The following is a 25,878-nucleotide window of genomic DNA, read 5'->3' as shown; positions in this document are numbered from 1 at the left end:
TAAAGTTTATCTTCCTCATAGTTTCAGTAAACAACCTTTTTGACAGTTCTAATACGTAGTTCACATCTGTTTCTCCAGTCCCCTGCCCTGTCCTGACTCATCCTGGTCACCTGCTCTGGTTACCTGCTTTAACCCCTGCCTACCTGCTCTGACCTGCCCGTAACCATCCTTCCCACCAAACTACCCACCCCACCACACCAGCTTGCAAACCCCTGCTCCCATTAAAATAGCCAATCAGAATTAGACTAGACTATGCAGTCTAACCCTAGCCACCAGGGGAACGACACAGCAGTAGGGGCGACCTCCATCAGGCATAAGTACTCCTTCCCCTCCTTGTCCTGGTGTGCACTCGCCATTGTTCCATCTGTGAGCTGCACCCTCCTATAGCAGTAAAGTGCCTTGGTGAAGACATTTCTATCCAAGTGCTACTTCTTTTGTGGCATTGAAAATTCTACTTATAACAGTTGATACCCAATTTGCCATCTCTCTTCTATTGCTTTCTAGGTATACCAGGCTAGAAGAAATTTAACCAGAGGAATAAGAGTTTAGAAGGTGAATTCTTTTAAAATTAATTTGTAGAAACAAAATGTGGTATGTTGCTGTGCTGAACCGCTATTAGGGAAGGCACCAGGGTCAAAAGGCGGAAGAAAAGACCCCAGGCCAGCAAATGAGACCTGGGGTTTTATTAGGGCCTTAGATACAGTGGCAGCAGGCTGGACAGGAGAACCCCCTTACATATGGAAACAGTCCAGTGGCAGCGAAAACCGCTTACAAACAGCATCTGCAGGAAAACCGCTGGCAAACAGCATGCAGTTTACATAGCATTTTCACTGAATACCCTTCCCTTCATGACTTCCACCTGGCAACCTTCAGCCAACCCAAAACTCAGAACTTCAATCCTCTATATGGCCAAAGTTCCACAGGATGAGTAGGGGGCTCAGATGCCCCTCATAGACAAAGAACAAATCTCCAGGTTGGCTGCAACCAGATTCCCTAGTGCAAAACATACATTTGGGGCATCTGCTATACTGGGTCATTCTCAGGGTATGTTTGAATGACTGCTCTCAGGTGTGTTTACCATACATATGTACATACAATGGAAGGATATTCAACCTTAAAAAGAAGGAAATCCTGTCACATGCTATAGTATGGATGACCCTTGGGGACATTATGTTCAGTGAAATAAGCCAGGCTCAAAAAAACAAATCTAAATGATTCCTCCCATATAGTGTATCTAGAAAAGTCGAATTCATGGAGACAGAAAGGAGCCTGGGGAATGTTAGGGGTCGAGAAGAAGGGCAATGATGAGTTGTTTAATGGGAATAGTTTCAGTCTTGCAGGATTGAAAGTTCTGGAGATCTGTTTCACAATAATGTGAGTATACCTATCACAAAAACATGGTTAAGATGGTAAATTTTATATGAGTTTTTAACCGAAATTTTAAAAGTTTGAATTTTCAAAAAAAGGAATTTTTAGAATCTAGAGGAATAATTAAAAAAAAAATTCCCAGCACTTTGGGAGGCCGAGGCGGGTGGATCACGAGGTCAAGAGATCGAGATCATCCTGGTCAACAAGGTGAAACCCCGTCTCTACTAAAAATACAAAAAGTTAGCTGGGCATGGTGGCACATGCCTGTAATCCCAGCTACTCAGGAGGCTGAGGCAGGAGAATTGCCTGGACCCAGGAGGCAGAGGTTGCGGTGAGCCGAGATCGCACCATTGCACTCCAGCCTGGGTAATAAGAGCGAAACTCCAACTCAAAAAAAACAAAAAACAAACAAACAAAAAACTTAAGAGCCATTTAGGGTTTCACATGAAGCATCATGCTGAGTTTGACAATTTTTAGTGTTTCTGGATAATATATCATGAAAATTGGATTGAGAAATAAGAATTAGATCTTTCCGTGTTCTTGCCAGAGACACGCATAGTTTTTATGAAGTTGCATTAGCCAATAATAACCCTCATTAGCAAACAAGCCCTTGGTTTGACAAGAACACTCCATCTATCATTGGCCAAGTTAGCCAATGTGTAGTGAACGCTCACTAAGGGACACTTTAAGTACAGCACTGCTCACTGCTCCCTTCTTAAAGCACTCTTTGTTCGTGGACTCCGTGAGCCTGCTCTGTCCTGGGTTTCCACACATTGCTTTAGCTGAGCCTTTTCAGTTTTCTTTGATCACTCATCTTCCCCAAACCCATCCATTAAGTATATGAATTCTTCAGGGCTCTTTCCCAGACCACTCTTCTCCCCTTTCTGTAGTCTCTTCCTCTGGACAATCTCATCCACAGCCATGGCTTTCATTATTCCTACATGTCGAGAGTTCTCAAATTCATATCACCTTTGCAGATTTCTTCTCTGAGCTCCAGGTCCATATTTTCAAATGCCTTCCTGACATCTCCCCTTGGATACTGTATGGATTGAAGTACAAAGAGACCTAAAAATACAATGCCTTAAGAAAAGTAGAAGTCCATTTCCCTCTCAAATCACAGTCCAGCAATAGATAGGCCCAAGCAGATGGAGAGGTTCTGCCATCCTCAATATAAGCTTCCTAGCTCTGGATTCAAGAAGACCATTGCAATTTCTATTGCCACATTTGCATCCCATCCAGCAGATAGGGGAAGACGCATGGTGGGGTAAGGGACATGGCATAAGTTGTTTCCTACTAAGGGTATGACCCAGAAGCTGCACACATAACCTTCACTCACATCCCACTGGCCAGAAGTCAATTGCATAGACATACCTAAATGCAAGGAAGGTTGGGAAATGTCTCTAACTGAACAGCCCTATGCTCAGTTAAATTCAGAAGGACTTCTCATTAGAAGAATAAGGGAAGAACAGCTGTGGTAGAGTATCAGCATCCTCTGCTACGGATATCTCAGAAGCTCTTCAGGTTGACATGTCTAAAACCAAAGTCATGCTCATGGCCTCCCGGGTCCGGACCTCTATCAGTGAGTATTACACGCCGGTGAACAGCACCACTTTCCAGCCGGCTATTGCTCCTCAGAAACCTCAGCATCTGTATACACTCTTCTCTCCCTCACCCCTAGATCCAATTCAGTACTACGCCCTGCTAACTGTTAATCATGAAGCTTTGTCTCTTCATCTTTCCTGCCATCCTAACATAAGCATCCACGATCTCTCATCTGGACCACTGCAGTAGCCTCCTAACTGGATTCCTTGCCCTCACTCCACACCCTCCCTTCCACTGCTGATATGACAGCCAGGGTGGTCTTTCTTCAGTGCCAAAAGGGTGTTCCAGTCTGCCCATTAAAATCATCCACTGGGGGCCAGGCACGGTGGCTCATGCCTGTAATCCCAGCACTTTGGGAGGCCTGTGTGGGCAGATCACCTGAGGTCAGGAGTTTGAGAACAGCCTGGCCAACATGGTGAAATCCTGTCTCTACCAAAAATACAAAACTTAGCCAGGCATAATGGTGTGCCCCTGTAGTCCCAGCTACTAGGGAGGCTGAGGCAGAAGAATCGCTTGAACCCAGGAGGCAGAGGTTAGATGGAGCCACTGCACTCCAGCCTGGGCAACAGAGAAAGACTTCATCTCAAAAAAAGAAAGAAAAATCATCCATTGGCATCTAGTACTTTTCACATGAGCTACAAAACCTTACATGTCTGGCCTCACCCGACTACACAACCCCACCCATTCCCATCCATCCCTGGAACCTCCTCCCCTTTGACTGTGGCCTCCTTTTTTCAGCACCACTCCTCTGGCTGGAATCCTCTCCTCCCTTCTCCATTCCCACCTTTTCTGGTTAACTCCTGGCTTCCTTCAGTCCACAGGGCAATGACTGCTTCCTAAGGAAAGCCTTCCATCACCTTCCCAAATGGGGCAATTTCCTCCTTGAGGCTCTCACAAAATCCTGTGTCATCTCCCACTCTGTAGGCTAAGCCTACACTCCTGGTGTGGTTCTCTGAGGCCATGAAGCATTTAGCCACAAGAACCCAGGCACTGTATTTTGGTGGGGGGGGGCGGGGGGAGTTGATGGTTTATTTTTGGAGTTTGTTCTGTTTTTTGCTTGCTATTATGTTCCGCCACCACCACACATCCACACATAGCACAGTACCTTGCAACTAGTAAGATCTCAAAAATGCTGAAAATTCAATACAAGAATTCAGAACAACTAGGAGCAAGCAAGTCTGAGTTACTTAATCTAAATTATTGCATTTTTAAGAAGAAATTTAGTGCTGTTGCTTACAAATATAGGCATATAGTGTGATGAAACGGGTCTTCGTGGAGCTACCTGTAGGGTTCAGGACAAGGAGGGAAGCAGGGGGAACATCTGACATGGCCATTGAGCACACACCACACGCTGATGCAGAGACAAGAAACAAATGCTCACAAAACAGTCATTCCAAAAGATAACACGTCATGTAAAGCCTTGATAAACACTGACACAGATCCTCAGGAAGCTCAGGTGCAAGAGAGGTCAGCATACACCCAGAAGGATTGTGAACAAGCATACCCCTGATCTAGGGTGCAAAAGACAGGGAGACAAGGGTGAAGTGTGCAGGAGTAAAGGGTCTTCCTGGCAGGAGGCTGTTAAGCCAACTTGGGAAGAGGACAATGGCTGTCACAGGATGCGAGGGCTGCCTGGTCTGCGGGGCAGGGTGGGTGCCAGGCTGAGGATCAGCTGATAAAGCTCCCTGATATGTCTTTGTTCTTCATACAGAAGATGGTGGGAGGGAAGTAATTTAAGAGAAAGTTTTAGAAAGGCAGGTCTGGAACGGTGTACAAAGTGGACTGGAGGGTGTTCCCTGCAGTTTCTTAGCTGTGACCTGTCACTGAGAATGGAGGCAGGTGCTGGACTGGCCTTATCCACATGGGGAAGGAGAGCTCAGGTGGCCACACTCAGGTCTCACACAGCAGACTGGGGCGGTAGGGGAAGTTCTGCCTTCTTCATGGGGTCGGGAGGGAAGGAAGGATCATTTATGACACAATACAAAAGGTCCAGCTTCCAAGTGCAGAACCTGTGCTCCAGGACCTGAAGCTTCCTGGGTATATGGTCAACAAAGAAAGAAGGACCTACCCCCCTCTTCATGGTGAAAGGATCACGTCTCATAATCATAGGCTAATTCAATTCGCAGAACAGTCTATATGCGAGCACTTTTTTCTTCCAGTCTTAGGATGCATCTACATCCCATTGGGATTTTTATGTATGAGCAATTCTAGAAACTGCCAGATTCTCTAATGGGTTGGAGTACATTTTGTGAGAAAATTGCTACCATTAATGAAGTTTTAGTGGCCCGTCAATCCTCCAACTCAAAAATGGAAAAAGATCAACTGGATTTTGAAGCTGTAGAGGCATAAGAGATACTTAATATGAAATACTGAAACTTTATTCCATCATGAATGAATAGAATGTTTTCCTAGTCACACTGGAGTGACATTGATCTAGCACTGGTGCCATATGGCAATGCCCTCTTCGTTTTTTAATTCTAAAAAAAACCAATATACTACATTTAAGCAACTATACTATTGAATATAGTGTAACTCTTACAACCTAATTTGTATATTTTTACTTTTAGGTAAAGGCACATCTCAATTTTTGGAAATTTATGTAAATTCAAAAAGTGAAACTTTTGTTAACTTTTTTTTTTTTTGAGACAGGATCTTCCTCCCTGGGCCAGGCTGGAGTGCAGTGATGCATATACAGCTCACTGTACCCTGAACTCCTGGCCAGCCTCCAGTGATCCTCCCACCTCAGCCTCTACTTCCAGCTCATCTGATAATTCTTAACAGTTTATAAATTTCCAGTGAGGCTTTGCTTTTAAAGAGTGCTGAGCCTTACAGGTTATTTTAGTTCGTTCAAAGACTGCATTGTATTCCTTAAATAAAAAGATAGGTGAGGGGCCAGGCACAGTGGCTCACACCTGTAATCCCAGCACTTTGGGAGGCCGAGGCAGGCGGATCACAAGAGATCAAGACCATCCTGGCCAATATGGTGAAACCCCATCTCTACTAAAAAATACAAAAATTAGCTGGGCATGGTGGTGCATGTCTGCAGTCCCAGCTACTTGGGAGGCTGAGGCAGGAGAATCGCTTGAACCCAGGAGGCAGAGGTTGCAATGAGCCAAGATCGCGCCACTGCACTCCAGCCTGGCGCCTGGCAACAAAGCAAGACTCTGTCTCAAAAAAAAAGAAAGATAGGGAGAAGGGCTATAAAAATAACTTTCTAATAACCAAATAGGCAATACACAAAGAGCTCTGCTAAGATATTGACAGAATAAAAATGAATTTTTAAAAAGAATACACTAAAGAAAATTTGTCAAAAGAAATTAACAGTTGATTTACAGAAGATAAAATAAAGTATCAAAAGAAAAGGGCAGGATTTTACATCTGTTAAAATTTTGAATGCCCATACCCCCTAGAACCAGCAATGCAACGTTTGAAAATCCACTTTCAGAAATAAAAACCCTAGTATATAAGAACATACATACAAAGGTGCTTATTGCAGACATGTTCGTTAAGAAAAAGGGAAAATTCTAAATCTCCATGAAAAATAATGTATCTATACTATGCAATATTACACAACTATTTAAAAGAATGGGCTAAGTCTCTCTGTGTTACCCAGAGCAATGTCTATGATATATTAGCTATTTTTGGTTTTGGGTTGTTTGTTTTTTGTTTGAGAGACAAGGTCTCATTATGTTGCCCAAGCTACTGGAACTCCTGGGCTCAAGCAATTCTCCCACCTTGGCCTCCCAAAGTGCTGGGATTACAGGAATGAGCCACTGCAGCCAGCTATGATATATTGTTAAGCAAAAAAAGTAAAATCACACATACGGCAGGTTCTTATTACACACATACACACAGCGAGATTTTAATGGTCATACAATAAAATACGTCTATTAAGCATACCATTCAATGAGTTGTAACTAATACATACATCCATTTACCACCACCACAGTTAAGATACCAAGCATTTCCATCACCTATTATTCCTTTGTGCCTCTTTGCAGTTAATCTCCCTACCAGTCCCAGGAAATCACTGAATTGCTCTCTGTTCCTATAGATTAATTTTGCCTATTTTAGGATCTGATATAAATAGAATCATACAGTGTGTATCCTTTGTGTTGTTTTCAGTTTTTACCTGTTATATAAAACCGATAGTAACATCTGTGTATATGTCTTTGTGCAAACATGCTTTTTTCATTTTTCTTGGGTAACTACGAGAGAAATTCCTAGGTCACATGCTAAGTGTGTGTTTAACTTTATAAGGAAATGTCAAACAATTTTCCTACCAGCAATGCATGAGATTTCCTGTTGCTCTACATCTTTGTCAGAACTTGGTATTGTCAGTCTTTCACATTTTAACCATTTAATTAGATGTATAGTGGTACCTCACTGTGGCTTTAATTTGCATTGCCATGAAAACTAATGCTGAGCATCTATTTGTACTTATCAGCAATTTATATTCTCATTTATAGCCTTGAATATCTTTTGTGAACTGTCTGACTCTTTTGCCTATTTTTAATTAGATTGTCTTCTTATTGTTGACTTGTAAGAGTTTTTTCTTTTTTTGAAACAGTCTCACTCTGTGGCCCAGGCTGGAATGCAGTGGCATGATCTCAGCTTTCTGCAACCTCTGCCTCCCAGGTTCAAGTGATTCTTCTGCCTCAGCCTCCTGAGTAGCTGGGATTACATGTGCACGCCACCACACCTGGCTAATTTTTGTATTTTTAGTAGAGAAGGGTGTCGCCGTATTGGCCAGGCTGGTCTCGAACTCCTGATCTCCTGATCTGCCCGACTCAGCCTCCCAAAGTGCCAGGATTACAGGTGTGAGCCACCATGCCTGGCACTTTTTTGTTTGTTTGTTTCTGTTTTTTGTTTTTTTGAGACAAAGTCTCACTCTGTCATCCAAGCTGGACTGCAATGGCACCATCTCAGCTCACTGCAACCTCCACTTCGCGGGTTCAAGTGATTCTCCTGCCTCAGCCTCCTGAATAGCTAGGATTACAGGCACTCATCACCACATCTGGCTAATTTTTTGTATTTTTAGCAGAGACAGGGTTTCACCATGTTGGCCAGGCTGGTCTCAAACTCCTGACCTCAGGTAATCTGCCTGCTTCGGTCTCCCAAAATGCTGGGATTACAAGCATCAGCCATCATGCCCAGCAAGAGTTCTTTATATATTCTTGACCCAAGTTTTAGATATAGATATGTATTGCAGAATATTTCCTTAAAGTCAGAGGTTTGCGTTTTCATTTCTTTTTCTTTTTTTCTTTTTAATAAGACAGAATCTTACTCTGTTTCCCAGGCTGGAGTGCAGTGGTACAATTTCAGCTCACTGCAAGCTCTGCCTCAGCGATTCAAGTGATTCTTGTGCCTCAGCCACCTGAGTAGCTGGGATTACAGGAATGTGCCCCCATGCCCAGCTAATTTTTGTATTTTCAGTAGAGATAAGGCTTCTCTGTGTTGGCCAGGCTGGTCTCAAACACCTAGGTTCAAGCATTCTGCCTGCCTCGGCCTCCCAAACTGTTTGGATTCCAAGTGTCAGCCACCATGCTCAGCCTGTTTTCATTTTCTTAATGGTGCTTTTTCAAAGAGGAGTTTTTAGCTTTGATGATAAGGCCCAACCTTTTAACTGTTTATTTTATAACTGGTGCTTTTTGTGTTTTAAAAATCTTTGCCCACCCCAAGGTTGCAAGGATTTCCTCCTGTGTTTTCTTTTAGAAATTTTAAGTTTTACCTTTAAGCCTGTGATCTATTTCATATTAATTTTTGTGTATAATGCAAGATAAGGGTAGCGGTTTATTTTTCCTACGTGATATCCAGTTGTTCCAGCCCCATTTCTTGAAAGAACTATCCTTTCTCCATTGGATCACATGCACTATAGGACCCATTTTTTAAAAATTATACATAAGCATGGAGGACAATATAGAAAACTATACACAAATTGTTAATTAATAACCTTTAAGGAAGTGGAATTGGAGAGGAATTGAGAGGAAACTAACACCCTTTTTTTCTTACACATTTCTTTGGGGACTGCTTACCTTTTAATTTCCAAAGAAAGGAAACATAATGTATTACCATCCGATATTAAAATAATGTAGAATTAGAAGTGGTCTCTGCTGAAGACAGCGCGATGATTTCAGCACCAAGAGTGAGGTGATAGAGCCTAGACCAAGGGATGCCATCCAATGAGGGGCATGACAGAGACAACAGACATTTGGAAGGCAGGACAGTGGACTGGGTGGCTTATAGTAAGAGGGGAAAGAGGAGAGTGAAGAGGACTCCAAGGTTCTGTTTTGTTTTGGTTTTGTTTCTGAGACAGGGTCTCCTTCTATAGCCCAGCCTGGAGTGCAGTGACATGATCATGACTCCCTACATCCTTGAACCCCCAGGGTCCAGCAATCCTCCTTCCCTTGCCTGCCAAGTAGCTGGGACTGCAGGCACACACCACCACACCTGGATGATTTTTGTATTTTTTGTAGAGGTGGGGTTTTGCTATGTTCCCGAGGCTGGTCTCAAATGCCTGGGCTCAAGTGATACTCTGGCCTTGGCCTGCCAGAGTGCTGGGATTACAGGCGTGAGCCACCACACACAGCTAACTCCAAGCATTTAGCCTGGAAAAATGATGATGTCGGGAGAAACAAAAAAGGAAACTGGGGTGAGAAGCTAATTTTATAAACAAAACCATGCACGTAGTTGAATTTGAGGGGACCACAGAACATTTGACTGGGAATGGGATCCAGCCAGCTGTCAAAGACAAATTAATCACTTGATCTAGAATAACCAAGTGTCTAAGCAAGAGACCTTGGGACATATTTGTTATTGCCACATGTTTTGAGTACCTGCCATGAGCAGATTTGCCATTCTGGGCACAGAGGGAACAGAGATGGACAGGGCTGGACCTGCCCTCAAACTCACACTGAGTGCAGAGAGTGGTACAGAATTAGCTGTAATCACTGGTTCAGGAATGGAGATGACTGGTGCAGAGATCTCAGATACATCGCCTGTATGTAGATGGTGCTGCTACCGTATTTAGGCATGCTTAGAAATAGTTCCCTTAATTATTTTCGGCACTCTGCCCGAGTCTTGTTTACACTATTAATTTATTTCGCAAACCCTTTCTTAGCAAATAATGCCAACAAATCCAGTGGGACTTTGCAAGAATAAATGGAAGCTAAATTAAAGTAAGCGGCCTGTGTCGATTTTTATTTCTGCTTTTTCAGATAAGGCAGCAGAGAGTCATTAGGTATATGAGAGTATATCAGTGACTGCAGTATAGCTGAAGAACTAACCACACCGGGCTTTGTTGAAAAAAAGAAAACCATGGGACCGTCCCCATTTATGAGGAAATAATTTAGGGTTTTCAGAAGAAAATGATCAATGAGAAATCACTAATATTTATTAAGAGTTTATCATGTGCCAGACACTATGCTGAGACAGGCTTCATTCATAATATTTCAATGAGATATTTAAATATCACGAAACCCCTGAGGTTTTTACGACAAGGACTACTTTACATGTGAGGGAACCAAGGCTCAGAAAAGTAAAGCACCTTGTCCAATGTCACCCATCTAATAAATGAAAGAGTAGAGACTGGAACTCAAGCCTGTCCTACTTCACAGCTCATGCTCTTCATCAAAGAAATAAGAATCCAAATACAAATATAAATAATAGCTATCACTTATGGAGCTAATACTATATGCTAAGAACTGTGCTAAGAATATCTCAACATACAAGTCATTCTCCTTTTTTTTGAGGGAGGTTTTCTCTCTATCACCTAGGTGGGAGTGCAGTGGTGCCATCTTGGCTCACTGCAACCTGCACCTCCTGGGTTCAAGCAATTCACGTGCCCCTACCTACCAGGTAGCTGGGATATCTGGGATTACAGGCGTGAAACATCACGTCTGGCTAATTTCTGTATTTTTAGTAGAGATGGGGTTTTGTCATGTTGGCCTGGCTGGTCTCAAACTCCTGATCTTAAGTGATCCACCCACCTCAGTCTCCCAAAGTACTGGGATTACAAGCATGAACCATCGTGCCCAGGCTATTTTTCAAAGCTCTCTGACACTAACTCACTTGAACTTCTTGATAAGAGCTAAGGAAGACAGCCTGGGAGTCAATGCATAAACAAGGACTACTTGTGGAAATAAACCAGTCATCTGATTAGGTTACAGGATTTGAAGCAATTTTTATCTTAGTTGTTTATTAAAGCATTTTGCCATGAATCAACGTTTTATTACAAGAAAGAATAAGAGCTTGTTCAGTATCCATTCTATAAACTATTAGGTGAACGATCATGGGCAAAAGTCCCCCAAGCTCTCTGAGCTTCAACTTCCTCATGTGCAAAAGGAGGCAACTTCTACCACCTGCTCCTCAGAGGTACCATAAAACTCAATGAAATGAAAGTCTGTGAAAGTACTTCAGACATTTTTTTAAAACTATACATGTAGGCCGGGCGCGGTGGCTCAAGCCTGTAATCCCAGCACTTTGGGAGGCCGAGGCGGGTGGATCACAAAGTCGAGAGATCGAGACCATCCTGGTCAACATGGTGAAACCCCGTCTCTACTAAAAATACAAAAAATTATCTGGGCATGGTGGCGCGTGCCTGTAATCCCAGCTACTCAGGAGGCTGAGGCAGGAGAATTGCCTGAACCCAGGAGGCGGAGGTTGCAGTGAGCCGAGATCGCGCCATTGCACTCCAGCCTGGGTAACAAGAGCGAAACTCCATCGCAAAAAAAAAAAAAAAAAAAACTATACATGTAGCCCTAAGGCCAAAGATGGGTTAATCACACTGATACATGAGTTTGCTCACTCAGATGCTATAAACAACATCTAAGAGAGCAGGCATTAATAATGAAAGCAGCTTGGTGCTAGCATATGAATACACAGACAGAGCAATAGAGAGACTAGAAATAGACCACCCACATATGAGAATTCAGTGTATGATCAAGTGGAATGTAAATCACTGGGGGAATGAGATATTTCAATGAGTATGTCAGAACAACTGGGCAGCCAAATGGAAAAATAATATCCGATGCCACTTTATCACTTCTCTAAGAGAATTTCCAGATGTTTCAAAGATTCAAATATAAAAATAATCAAACTATGAATTCCTAGGCGATCACATAGGAGAAAAAAAAATTTTTTCTTAGAAATCAATACCTTTTGCACAGTGGCTTGTGCCTATAATCCCAGCACTTGGGGAGGCCAAGGCAGAGAGTCAAGAGTTCGAGAACAGCCTGGCCGACATGGCGAAACCCTGTCTCTACTAAAAATACAAAAATTAGCCAGACATGGTGATAGGTGCCTGTAGTCCCAGCTACTTGGGAGACTGAGGCAGGAGAATTGCTTGAACCCAGGAGGCAGAGGTTGCAGTAAGCTGAGATCACACCATTACACTCCAGTCTGGGAGACAGAGTAAGACTCCATCTCAAAATGAAAAAAATAAAGAAAAGAATACCTTTCCAAATAAAACACAAAGATATAAAAGCCAGAGAAAAAAAATTTTAATTTGCCTATCTAAAAACTAAAAATTCCTACAAGGACAAAAAATGCCACAGAGTAAAAGATGAGTACCAAACTGGGAGGTAATACGGCAACATATCCCACAGACAGTGGGGCTAAATCCCTTAATAATTAATTAATTAGCAAATACTTAATGAGCAACTGTTATGTGCCAGGCACCATTCCAAGCATTTGAGACTTCAGAACAATTAGAATTCCCTGCCTCATGGAGCTCATATTCTGTTGGGGGACAGAAATCTTTCATATTAATAGGAAAGCACAATAAAAAATGAAATATAAATAGTTCACAAGGCTAATAACACAAATGATATTAAACATAGAAAAAGTATTCACTCTCCCTCAAAACAAATGAAATGTAAGTGCCCCCTGGTTGTCTAGTGGATAGGGAAAAAAATAAAAATAAAAAATAAATATGGGCCTCAGCACAGTAGCTCACACCTGTAATCCTAGCACTTTGGGAGGCCGAAGTGGGTGGATTGCCTGAGATCAGGAGTTTGAGACTAGCCTGACCAATATGGTGAAACTCCATCGCTACTAAAAATACAAAACTTAGCCAGGTGTGGTGGCGTACGCCTGTAGTCCCGGCTGCTCAGTAGACTGATATGGGAGAATTGCTTGAACCCAGGAGGTGGAGATTGCAGTGAGCCAAGATCACGCCATTGCACTCCAGCTTGGGTGACAGAGAGAAACTCCATCTCACACAAAAAATAATAAAAGAAAATAAAATAAAATGCAAGTTAAACTTCAATAAGATACCATCTTCATCCATTGACTTTCCAAAATCAAAAAGTATAATAACACCAGGCACACTGGATCATGACTGTAATCCCAGTACTTTGGGTGAGGTGACAGATAGCTAGAAGCCAGGAGTTCAAGACCAGCCTGGGCAACATGTTGAGACCCCATGTCTACAAAAACTTTAAAAAATTAGTTGATCAGCCGGGTGCGGTGGCTAACGCCTGTAATCCCAGCACTTTGGGAGGCTGAGGCGGATGGATCACCTGAGGTCAAGAGTTCGAGACCAGTCTGACCAATATGGTGAAACCCCGTCTCTAAAATTAAAAAAAAAAGTAAAAAAAAAAAAAATTAGTTGATCATGTTGCCGCATGCCTATACTCCTAGCAATCCAGAAGGTTGAGGTGGGAGGATCACTTGAGCCCAGGAGTTGAGGCTGCAGCAAGTTAGAATCATGCCACTGCACTCCAACCTGGACAACACATTGCGACTCTGTCTTTAAAAAAAAAAATGTAATATACCATGTTGGCAAAGGTACACAGAAATGGGCACTCTCTTGCATCCTTGGTATGAGTATAGATTGGTCCAATGTCTTTGAAAAGCAATTTGTCAATATCTACCACACTTGCAAATACCTGTGCTCTTTAGCCCAACAATTTTGCTTCTAAGATTTTATGCTACAGATATCTTTGTAAATGTGTGTAGTGGGATTTATAAAAGAATGTTTGCTGTACCATTGCTGCTAATGGAGAAAGGCTGACACGCAGCCTAGATATCTATCAGTAAGATACTATTTAAACAAATAGGGAGGATACCTAAAATGCTAGAAGTGGTTTAAAAATATACAGTTGCTGCAAAGAATGAGGCACATTTGTACATGTACAAAAGATTCTTCAAAATATATGAAGTGAACAAAAGCGAAGTTCTGAACAGTTATGTACAATGCCGTGCTGGTAAATGTTTAATAATGTAAAAATACTGTAAATACAGATATGTACATAAGCTCATTACAAAGTTTACTAATAAAAAGGATGTATAGTACACAATTTGCAAATAAAATATACAATACCCTTTATTGTAAATTCCATTCTATAATGTCGATGTGACTTGCTATTTCTTAAAACTTCCAATGTCAGGTTTTTAATAACTTTATTAGCCATGACTGTGTCCCAAAATAATTCTCTGAATACGCTTGATTACAATTTGATCAGCAGAGAAGTTGCTCATATCATTGACAAATGTGTGTGGTTCAAATATAAATGTTGGTTGGTATTTCACTTTTATTCATAATTAAAATAGAAGTGAGACAACATATATGTATGTTAGAACTTCACTTGTCTGTCAATGACATAAGTAACTTCTTTGCTGAATCAGATGATAGTTTTTGAATACTGGAAGAAATTTTCCTCAAGTTTTTGTGCTCATCACAGTGTAACGGACTCAGACACAATACTTAAGTTAATTCTTCTTATTATTTTCTCCATCACTTTCTTAAGTCTAGACGAAGAGTCAGCAAACCATGGCCATTGAGCCAAACCTAGCCTGATATCTGGCTTTGCAAGGAAAGCCTGGGACACAACCATGTTCATGAGTTATCTATGACTGCCTGTGCACTACAACAACAGGGTTGAGTGGCTGCAACAGAGACCATGCGGCCCACAAAACCTAAAATATTTACTATCTGGCCTTTTACAGAAAAATCATGCAGACCTCTGGAATGGACAATGAACAACCCATAAACCCACCATGACCAATTTGAAGCCACCGACAAGTCCTCACTAAATGCAGAATTGGGAAGAAACACAAATAGCACATCATTGTATGGGATTTCCATTCTTACCAGTGGAATCGACGTGAATAACCTCAACAATGCATAGATAATGTTGAGATGTAGAAAAATAATTAGGAAGCCATGAGTTTTGACTATTTGCTTTTAATCTAATTAATTATGTCACATAATTTAATGTTTAACAGTCGCTATGTTAACAACCAGCTCACAACATTCCTGAAAATTTTGCAGTTGGCTCCTATAAGCTGATACAGCCAGCTCCAGCTCATCACAGGTTATGGTATGCTGTCAAATGTGTGGAAAATGTATCAGGAGGTCATGACTGTATATCCACATAAGCTTCTATATGCACAGAGTATCTCTGGAAGATGCATAAGAAACTGGAACAGCTGTTGCTTCTGCAGTGGGCAAATGGCGGTCTGGGAGTTGAGTTGGGGAAGCACATTTATTTTTTACTATATGTTCTTTTGTAGAGAATATAAATTTGTATGAATTTTTTAAGCATATGCCTCTGTTACCCTTAAATCCCAATGGATCTTTTATAAGCAAGCTCTCCCATCTCTTTTCTTTCCTGAGCCTCCCCTTCGCCACGCAGTGTCTCTGCAACGCTGGTAGAGAGGCCTGGTTCAGTTCCAGCAGGCCTGCCTCCTGAGGCAGCAGCTCCCCGAATGAGGAGCCGTGGAGGGTGAAAAACTCAGTGAATCAGCAGTTCTCCCAGATGAAACGCTGGCCAGAAAGCAACCTCAAGAGCTTTGGCCCATCTCCTTGCCTTGCCTTCTCTTTCTTCCTCGTCCTCTGTTTGTTCATCTTTCCTAAAAAAAATTAAGTCAGCTCTTCCCCTTAACCAATTTCCCCGGTATTTTGAAGGGCAGGCCACACGGCCCACCTACCAGCTACTCCCACCTGCCAAGCCTTCCTGACTATATTTACCCCAGTACTCCCATGTCCCGAGGCTGCTTCGGCAGAGCCAGGGACACACCCAGGTGTTTGTTTTCTGGGTCAGACTTCCTCAGCCATGGGTATATCTATGCTTTTCCTTCAAAGTCCTGATTGCTTCTTTCCCCACCCCAACTTACAGGCCAGATGGCATTAAGGGACCTCTCAGCTAAAGTTCCCCCGAAGCAGAAACAAGTTAGTACAAAAGGGACTTATTAGGAGGTGATCCTTAAAAATTTGGGCAGGAGAATGGAAAAGGTGGACAGGGACAAGAAGGACACCAAGTGAGGATGAGATGATTACTGATCCAGTTTTCTACAGCTGCCTGGCAAGCCATCCCAACACAGTGGCATGGACCAGCCGCCATTTTCACCATGCCCACTGCTTCTGTGGGTCAGGCATTTGGACAGGGCAACGGACAGAGCTCGTTTCTGCTTCATGGTGTCTGAGGCCTCAGCTAGAAAAACTCAGATGGAGGTGGCTTGACAACTAAAGGCTGGAACCATCCAGAAGCTTCTTGAAGCTGGGTTGGCCAGTGGGGTTACAGGTGGTCTTGCCTGTGAGTTGGGCTTTTCACATGGTGGCTGTGGGGTTCTAAGAGGCAGTGTCTTGGGAACAAGAGTTTCAAGACGCCAAGGCAGAAACTGCTAGACTTTTTTTGACCTCGCTTCAGATGGCAGCAGTGAAGTTCTGTGGATTCAACTGCATTCTATTGGTTACCAGCAGCCACTTGAATCTGATCAGCTCCAAAACTTTGTGGGCCTCTAGCAAGACTGCAGGGCAGAAGGTGTGTCCAATTTGAGTGCTCTCCGAATATGGCACCTGGTTCCTCTAGAGCAAGTGATCTGAGAGAGAGCAAGGAGATCACCACTCTGCCTTTCATGACTCATCTCAGAAGTGACACACTACCACGGGCTCTGTTCTGTTCATTGGAAGTGAGTCATGAATTCCCCTTCCCACACTCAAGAAAAGGGGAATTAAGCTCCTTCTTTTGAAAGGAGTGTAAGAAAGTAAAACTTTAAGTGTGTGTGTGCGTGCATGTGTGTGGGTGTGTGTGCATGTGTGTGTGTGTCCCTAAAGTATGTGTCTTTTTTTTTTAATTCCCTAAATGGAATCACACTGTGAGTGTTATGTGACTTGAAGTTTCCCAAGATGTTATAATTTTGAAATCCATTCATGTTGGCACATTGTATTAGTTTGCTCCAGCTGCCATAACAAAGTACCACAGACCGGGACTTAAATAGAAATTTTCTCACAGTTCCAGAGGCTGAAGTTCGAGCTCCAGGTGTGGGCAGGGTCAGTTTCTCCTGGGGTCTCTGCCTCAGCTTGCAGATGGCATCTTCTCCCTGTGTCCCCACATGGTCCTCCTTCTGTGTGAGTCTGTGTCCTCATCTCCACTTTTTATAAGGACACCAGTGAAGTTGGATTAGGCGCCACCCTAATGATCTCACTTTAACTCAATCACCTCTTTAAGGAACCCATCTCCAGATACAGTCCTGAGGTCCTGGGGGCTAGGACTTCCACAGAGGAATGCTGAGGAGACACAATTCAACCCATAGCATGCATATAATTGTAGTTTGTTAGTTTTCGCTACTCTATAGAATCCCATTTATGAATAGACAAAAGTATACTATTTATTCTATTAACAATGGATATTTGGGTTATTTCCAGTTTCTTAAATTATACATGATACTACAAGCCACCTGGCACCTATGAACATGCAGCATATATGTGTCTCTGTATTTACTATTAATGCCTATTCTTTTACAAAGTGGTTGCACTAATTTACACTCCCACCGGCAGCATATCAGAGTTACTCCACATTCTTACTAATACTTGGGATGGTCAGAATTCTTAATTTGCTAATCTCATGGGTGCAAAACAATATCTCTTTTGTGGCTTTAATTAGCCTTTCCCAGATGACCAACAAGGTAGAGAATCTTTTCTTTTGTTTATGAAATGCTTTTTAATTTCCTCTGTCCATTTGTCCACTAGGTTGCTCACTCTTTCCTTACTGATTTGTCAAAGTTCTTTGCATATTGGAGTTGCAATTATTTTGATCACCTGTCTTTTCAGTTTCTTTTGCCAATTTTTGTCCATTTTGGCTCCCCTTCTCTTGCCCATCTTGTTTGTGTCCCTCTTGGGTCCTGTTGTCTCCTTATTCCACATGTGATCCTGTGTTGATCAGTCCAATGAATAAAGTTTCCACTGCATATGCACCTGAATCCTAATTCTTTATCTTAGAAACAACTCTTAAAGTCCACTGAACTCAGCCAGGTGCAGTGGCTCATGCCTGTAATCTCAGCACTTTGGGAGGCTGAGGTGGGCAGATCACATGAAACCAGCAGTTCTAGACCAGCCCAACCAACACGGTGAAACTCCTTCTCTACTAAAAGTACAAAAATTAAGCAGCATGGTGGTGCATGTCTATAATCCCAGCTACTTGGGAAACTGAGGCATAAGAATCGCTTCAACTCAGGAGGCAGAGGCTGTTACAGTGAGCCAAGATCATGTCACTGCACTCCAGGCTGGGAGATAGAGCAAGACTCTGTCTCAAAAAAAAAAAAAGAAAAAAAAATCCACTGAACTCTCCATGTTCTTTTCCTAACCTGTGAACTTTTGAACATGTTTACCACTGTTCAGGGAATAACATCTCCCATCCTGGCCCCTGCTGCTCCCTATACTCTGCAGAGCTAAATCCTACTAACCTGCAAGTCTCAGGTCTCAGCTGAAGGCACCTCTTTTAACCATGCTCCCAGAGAGCCCTGTAATTGTCACATTACAGCACTTAGCACACAGTATTGCTATTATCTTTTTACTCGGCTGTCTTTCCCACTAGACTCTGAGTCCCCATGACGCTGTGCCTAGCGGCTTGCCTGTATAAAACTGACATGCAATAAATCTTTGATGGTGAATTAATTAATAATTTTTCATGGGTAAAAAATTAGGCTCACCAATAAAACACATGAGATGCATCATTTGTACTATTAAAACATGTAAGGCCAGGCATGTTGTGGCTCACGCATGTAATCCCAGCACTTTGGGAGGCCAAGGTGGGCTGATCACGAGGTCAGGAGTTTGAGACCAGCCTGGCCAACATGATGAAACCCCATCTCTACTAAAAACACAAGAATTAGCTCAGTGTAGTGGCGGGCACCTGTAATCCCAGCTACTCAGGAGGCTGAGGCAAGAGAATGGTTTGAACCTAGGAGGTGGAGGCTACAGTGAGCTGAGATCATGTCACTGCACTCCAGCCTGGTAACAGAGCAAGAATCCACCTTGGAAAAAAAAGTATGTAAATTCTACACATTAATCATCAAAATAATGTTAAAATAACATCCTGAACCCTGATCTCCCAAAATAAATGTGTTATAAATGCACAAAACAACAGTTAAGTTTCACCAATAGCCTCCACTCAGCCAAGATCACACCCTCTGAAGGGAAGATCCCAGCAGAAGGTTCCACCATCCCCTAAGGATTCCATCATGAGCTCCTTCCCCTACCCAACCCTGCCTGCGCATGCCACATTTCCTCCAGAAAGAAATGGGAACTAGGAAGAATTGCCTAACCTTCTCACACCTGGGAAGTGAGGCGCTCCTGACCAAGGAAAAACTAAGCAAATTAAAGGGATGACGATACTGCGCATCAGTGATTCAGGAGCATGCTTTTCCTGAAGTCATTTGTTTGGCATTGTTATGCCTCATCAAAGTCAGAAATGTCAGCTTCCCACTGAATAAACAGCCAGGGTTGGCAATGGGACATTTTAACAAATAAGCTGAACTCTTCCTTCAACCTTATTTTCTGATAGAAATGTTGTAAGTTAAACAGATTTACTATTTTGTTTTCATTTCCTCTGAGATGAATTTTTCCAAGTAACTTTCCCTTAACTGGGCGTCAATGAGTAACTTCTAAGTTCCTCTAGTGCAAGGTTTCTCAGCCTCAACACGATTCACATTTTGGCCAGACAATTCCTTGTTGTGAAGTCCCATCCTGGGAGTTGTGAGATGTTTAGCAGCATCTACGGTCTCTATCAGTAGATGCTAGTAGCACTCCCCAAGTGGTGCCAACCAAAACTATCCCCAGATGGCATTTCTCGGATCTAGAGTCTAAAGAGATCTTTTGATTTTCTGCCACTGGCAACTGTTAAAAGAAAAATCTTAGACAAATTAAATTTAACAGAGTTTAATTGAGCAAAGAACAATTCACAAATCGGGCAGCCTTCCGAACCAAAGTAGGCTCAGAGGGACTCCAGGCCCGAGGCTCAGTCCAAGAAGATTTATGGATAGAAGAAGCAAAGTGACATACAGAAAATAGAAGTAGTAGGTACAGAAACAGCTGATGAGTTGAAGCTGCACGTTCGCCTTCTTTGAGCATAATTTGAACCATTGGTCACCTCTGATTGGCCAAAACTTGGTTATTGACACACAAGTAGGTTACAGTCTGTTTATAGAGGTCACTATATATGAAAAAACTTTTAGGCTGAACTTAAAATATGTAAGGAAGCCACTTTAGACTCAGCTTAATTTAACACTGATTATCTTGTCTTTAGCCCCAACCTCAGACAAGAGATATTACTCTGAGGTATAACCAACTGAACAGTTGGTTCAGTTCCAGACCACTGCAATTAAGCAAATATCACAATAAAGTGAATCACAGAAGATTTTTCGTTTTCCAGTGCATAAAAAAGTTATGTTTACACTATACCGTTTTCTATTGTTTGCGATAGCATTCTGTCTAACAAAGCACTGTATGTACCTTAATTTAAAAATACTTTATTGCTACAAATGCTAATGATCTGGGCCTCTAGCCAGTTGTGATTTTTTTGTCAGCAGAGGTCTTGCTTCAATGTTGATAGCAACTGAGTGATCAGGGTTGTGGTTGCTGAAGGTTGGGAAGCTGTGGCAATTTCTCAAAATAAGATAATAATGAAGTTTGCCTCATCAGTTGACTCTTCCTATCATGAAAGATTTCTTTGTAGAATGAGATGCTATTTGATAGCATTTCATCCACAGCAGGACTCCTTTCAAAACTGGAGTCAATTCTCTCAAACTCTGCTACTGTTTTGTCAACTAAGTTGATGTAATATTCTAAATCCTGTATTGTTATTCAAACAATGTTCAAGGAATCTTCACCAGGCATAGATTCCATCTCAAGAAACCGGTTTTTCTGATCATCCATAGAAGCAACTCCTCAGCTGCTCAGCGTTTATCATGAGATTACAGCAATTCAGTCACATCTTAGACTCTACTTCTAATTTTTGTTTTCTTGCTGCTTCCATTACATCTGCAGTTACTTCCTCCACTGAAGTCTTAAACCCTTCAAAGTCATCCACGATGGCTGAAATCAACTTCTTTCAAACTCCTGTTAATGTTGAGATTTTTACCTTCTCTCATGAATCACAAATGTTCTTATTGGCTTCTAGGATGGTGAATCCCTCACAGAAGGTTTTCAGTTTATTTCGCCCATATCCATCAGTGGAATCAGTGCCACATCCATGGTACCTGTAGCCTTACAAAGGGTATTTCTTAAATAATAAGAATTGAAAGTTAAAAATACTCCTTGATCTATGGGCAGCAGAATGGATGTTGTGTTAGCAGGCATGAAAACATTCTCCTTGTACCTCTCCATCAGAGTTCTTGTGTGGCCTTGTGCATTGTCAATGTGTATAATATTTCAAAAGGAATTTTTTTAGCAGTAGATCTCAACAGTGGGCTTAAAATATCCAGTATATCATGCTGTAAACAGATGAGTGGTCATCCAGGCTTTGTCGCTCTATGTATAGAGCACCAGGCAGATTTGATTTAGCATACTTCTTAAGGGCCCTAGGGTTTTCAGAATAGTAAGTAAACATTTGCCTCAATTTAAGGTCACCAGCTGCATTATCTCCTAACAAGAAAGACAAGGACCTCCATAACCTGTGTTTGAAAACTTGGGGAGAACTGTGTTAAGAGAACAAAAAGGTTAGACATTCTAGGTGGAAGAAATGACACTGGCAAAGGTGTGATGGTAAGAGGTAAAGGAAAATTCCACAGATGCACAGCCATGGTGGCTGGAGAAGAGGGTTCCTATAGTATACAAGGATATGGCTTTCCACAGACCAGGTTCCATCTCTAAGGAATCACCCCCTCCTTTCCCCAGCCCATGTGGTAATGCCTGTTTCTCAATTCCTGGCAACTTGGGTTTCTACCATCTGTTAGCACTGCTAACTTACACTGCTTTGTATTGCTAATAATTTTTTCCTAGGTGGTGTATTATCTCAGTTCAGTGCTAAATTTTCAAAAGACAGTGACAGCATCTAGTGTGAAAGTTTACCCTGAGCAGGCACTTGAAAACTATAAACAACTGATTCCTTCAGAAAACAGAGAGAGGGGCACTCAAATTATTAATAAATGGTTGAATTAAGATCAACCTCTGGAATGAAAAGGGCTGGTTAACTTAGCTGTAAGTCACTTATGCCTATTAGCAGCAGATCAAGCAATATAGAGGTTTGTCAACATTACTCAAAATTTAATTTAAAAGCCATTCCATCAGTCTGATAATTTTAGTAATCTGATGGTACGGGAGTATTTTTCACACTAAACGATTTTTTTAAAGTTCTTTTTCTTATGTAGAAGATAGGATCAAACAAACACCTGCAGCTGGTCACATGTGCACTACTGTGTAACTCTACAGTGCCCCATTGAAGCCAATGTCACTTCCTCCAGACCCCAGTCAGTCATCTTCGCGAATTCAACAGTGCATTTGTCCAGACCTGTTATGTTGTAATCTTACAGTAACGTTTGGAATTGCCTCTTTTTAGTCAATGATTCTGCTGACAAGCAAGAAAAGCTGGTTGTAAATGCAGCATTCAGGGATGTAGGCCAAGTTCAAGTTCATCACACTAAAGTCCTGTCATTGTTATCAAAGTAATTGCTGCACGTTGACATACCGCGAGCAAGGGACGTAACTAACTGACCTCAGCGGAATGGGGTGGGAGGGCCATGAGATGAGACAATCTCTACCTTGCATTAACAACCTCCATGTCTGTATTTATTCCAGCACCTTCCTTTGAACTCATTATGGTCCTCTCCAGACAACCATCTCATTATCCCAAGGTTGAACTCCTTCACCTGCAACAGTCTCTCTTCACAAATATGGTGCCTCTAGACATTTGAGAGAGCCAGTCTCCCTTTAGAATACATTAGTGTCTTTTAAAAGTAAATAAATGTTTACTTTGTCAAGCAATTAACTAAAAACAGCAAAGCAGGTGGAAGAGTGACAGAAAGAAAGAATAAGGAGGTGTTTTAAGGAAAATCCTGTTGGAAAACTTTAAATGGACAATGATACCCATTCTTTTATTCATTTTGTTTTTATGCTGAAAGCAGACAAGGCATTTTGCAATAAACAATATGTGAACTCTAAAAATATTAAATGAAAGTAAATAAAAGAACAAGAGACAAGACATGAAAAGGGTGTAGAAATTCTATCAGAAAACCTAGGGGAAAGGAGCACAAATCTTAGCTTCATGACACCAATCAGGGAACACATGGGGAGCTGATGAAGAACCACAGGAAGGGTTCCCAGCCCTGGCTGTGCCTCAGACTCAAAGGGCGGGGGATTTTCAAAGTCTGGTCATCTGACCCTACTCAAACGCACTGAATCAGAATCTCTAGGCATTAGACAAAGACATCTGTCTAATAAAAGGAAGCCCAAGAAACCATCAAGAGAAACAATCTTTAACTCCAAAAGGAATTTATGACATATGGTTTTCCTAAAGGCCCCTAGGCAATGAAATGCTCCATAGTCAATAACAGCTAAAGAACACCATTAGAGATGTTCGTCACATGGCTGTTTCTCACAACAATCCTCAATAAGGGTTGAAGACATAAGGGTACCTTATGGCCTGGGAAGTAACTTTCTCCTCCACAGCCCGCTTTGTGCTCATCTCATCAGAGCAAGCATAGGGAATAGACCAGGGAATGGGTGGATGGCACCGACTCTGGGCTTCTTCGCCTAGGCTTGTGGTGAGACCCAAATGAGTAAGGCCATGCACATAGTAGATAACCAGTAAACGTTAGTGATTGTTACCATCATTACTTTCAAAGACCATTGTTCTTCATGGATTTTGGCAGGAGCCGAACATGTACCATCACTAACAAGAAGCAAACCAAAAACAAAGCCTGCTTCTGCTGTGCCTCCCTTGTACCACCTGCAGGCACAAGGTAAGATCTGGAGTGCTTGACACACGCCATTCCACTATTCTTCACAACCACCATATGGGTAGGCACTATTCTTACACCGACTTACAAACAGGAAGACTAAGGAACAGACATGTTAAATGTTGTCAGTGATATGTGGCAGAACTGAGTGTCTGACTCTAGGTTGTATGACTTCAAATATGCTCTTTTTCTTCTTCACACTATTTTTTTTTTTTTTTGAGAGAGGATCTTGCTGTGTTGCCCAGGCTGCAGTGCAGTGGTGTGATCACAGGTCACTGTAACCTCAACCTCCCAGTCTCAAGTGATCCTCCCACCTCAGCCTTTTGAGTAGCTGCGACTACAGACTCCTGCCACCCCGTCTGGCTAATATTTTCTCTTTTTTTGGTAGCAATGGTGTCTCACTATATTTCCCAGGCTGGTCTTAAACTCCTGGGCTCAAGGGATCCTCCCACCTCGACCTCCCAAAATGCTGGAATTACAGGTGTCAGCCACTGCACCTGGCCTGATACACTCTAAATGACCAGGTTTTATACCCTTGTCAGAAAATAAGGACTCTTACTTGGTTAGAAAGGAACCCATAAGCTCCAGGTACTTAGAGGAGAAAAATATCCAGGTTACAGTTTTGTCATAAAAATTAAAGCCTGAGCCACATCCTATCTCATCACAGAAGATGCCCATAGGATTCCTTGTATATAGGGGACTATATTCAAAGCAACGTTGAATGGGGCCAAGTACTCAACACATGCACAAGTTTTTCTATGACCTTGGCCTGGAAGACTTTGGAACAGCCTTTGTCTCCCACCCACGTTTCCAATGACCCATCAGAAAACTAATTCCTCCGAATTTGTCATAAATAATCTCATAAGGTTCCCTTTTCTCAGAACACGGCCTATGACATTCATGTTCTCAATTCCTTTGAAAGGGGGTTCTTGGCCAGGCTTGGTGGCTCATGCGAATAATCCCAGCACTTCGGGAGGCCTAGATGGGAGGATCATCTGAGGGCGGGAGTTCAATATGGCAAAACCACACCTCTACTAAAAACATCTCTACTAAAAATACAAAAATTATGCAGGCATGATGGCGGATGCCTGTAATCCCAGCTACTTCAGAAGCTGGGATGGGAGAATCCTTTGAATCCAGGAGGCAGAGGTTACAGAGAGCCGAGATGGCGCCACTGCACTCCAGCCTGGGCAACAGAGCAAGAGAGACCCGTCTCAAAACCACAACAACAAACAAACAAAAAATTGCGGGGGCGGGGGGGGGGTTCTTCCCGGGAGTCATCTCTTTCCCAGTTTGTTATTCAAGTGAGTGTAAAGGTTGAGAGTGAAAACCACACAGATGTCATAAACTGCTACCCAGACAATAAGTGACAGTCAGCTCACACCTGCCACCAGGGCGGCAGCCAGCTTCTGATCACTCCTGAAATAAAAGCCAAGGGCATCGCATAGGCAGGGTCCATTTGCTGACGGTGTGGGCAATTGGCTTTATGGCTTTTCTTTAAACTCACAGGTACAGAGGCGCCTCTAGCCGGGACCAACACTCTCAAGGTGTCCTCGTTGGTAGAGAGAGTGCCACTCTGGAGAATAAGGAGATCTTTAGGACCTTAGGAAGGTGAGGTCTGAACGCCCTGGACACAGCGGGACGCTAGGCAGCCGGGCACCCTCGGAGCCAAGGCCGCCGAGGGAGGCAGGAAACCGCCGCTCAGCTCGTGCTGCTGTGGACGCCAAAGTC

General features: G+C 42.5%; 1 protein-coding gene across 3 annotated transcripts in view; it reads right to left on the bottom strand.

Annotated features, from left to right (window-relative positions):
• Positions 1-25,878, bottom strand: part of LOC144582301 (uncharacterized) — a 35,184-nt gene extending 9,306 nt beyond the window's left edge. For 2 of the 3 annotated variants that reach the window (XM_078370574.1, XM_078370576.1), the window contains exon 1: positions 25,655-25,878. The gene's annotated coding sequence lies outside the window, so the exon portion shown is untranslated. The other variant, XM_078370573.1, reaches the window with a different exon arrangement.

The sequence above is a fragment of the Callithrix jacchus genome, chromosome 4 (assembly GCF_049354715.1).
Source record: "Callithrix jacchus isolate 240 chromosome 4, calJac240_pri, whole genome shotgun sequence".
In the NCBI taxonomy this organism is placed as follows: Eukaryota; Metazoa; Chordata; class Mammalia; order Primates; family Cebidae; genus Callithrix; species Callithrix jacchus.
The sequence above is the reverse complement of the archived record's forward strand: the minus strand, read 5'-3'. Positions and strand labels throughout refer to the sequence as shown.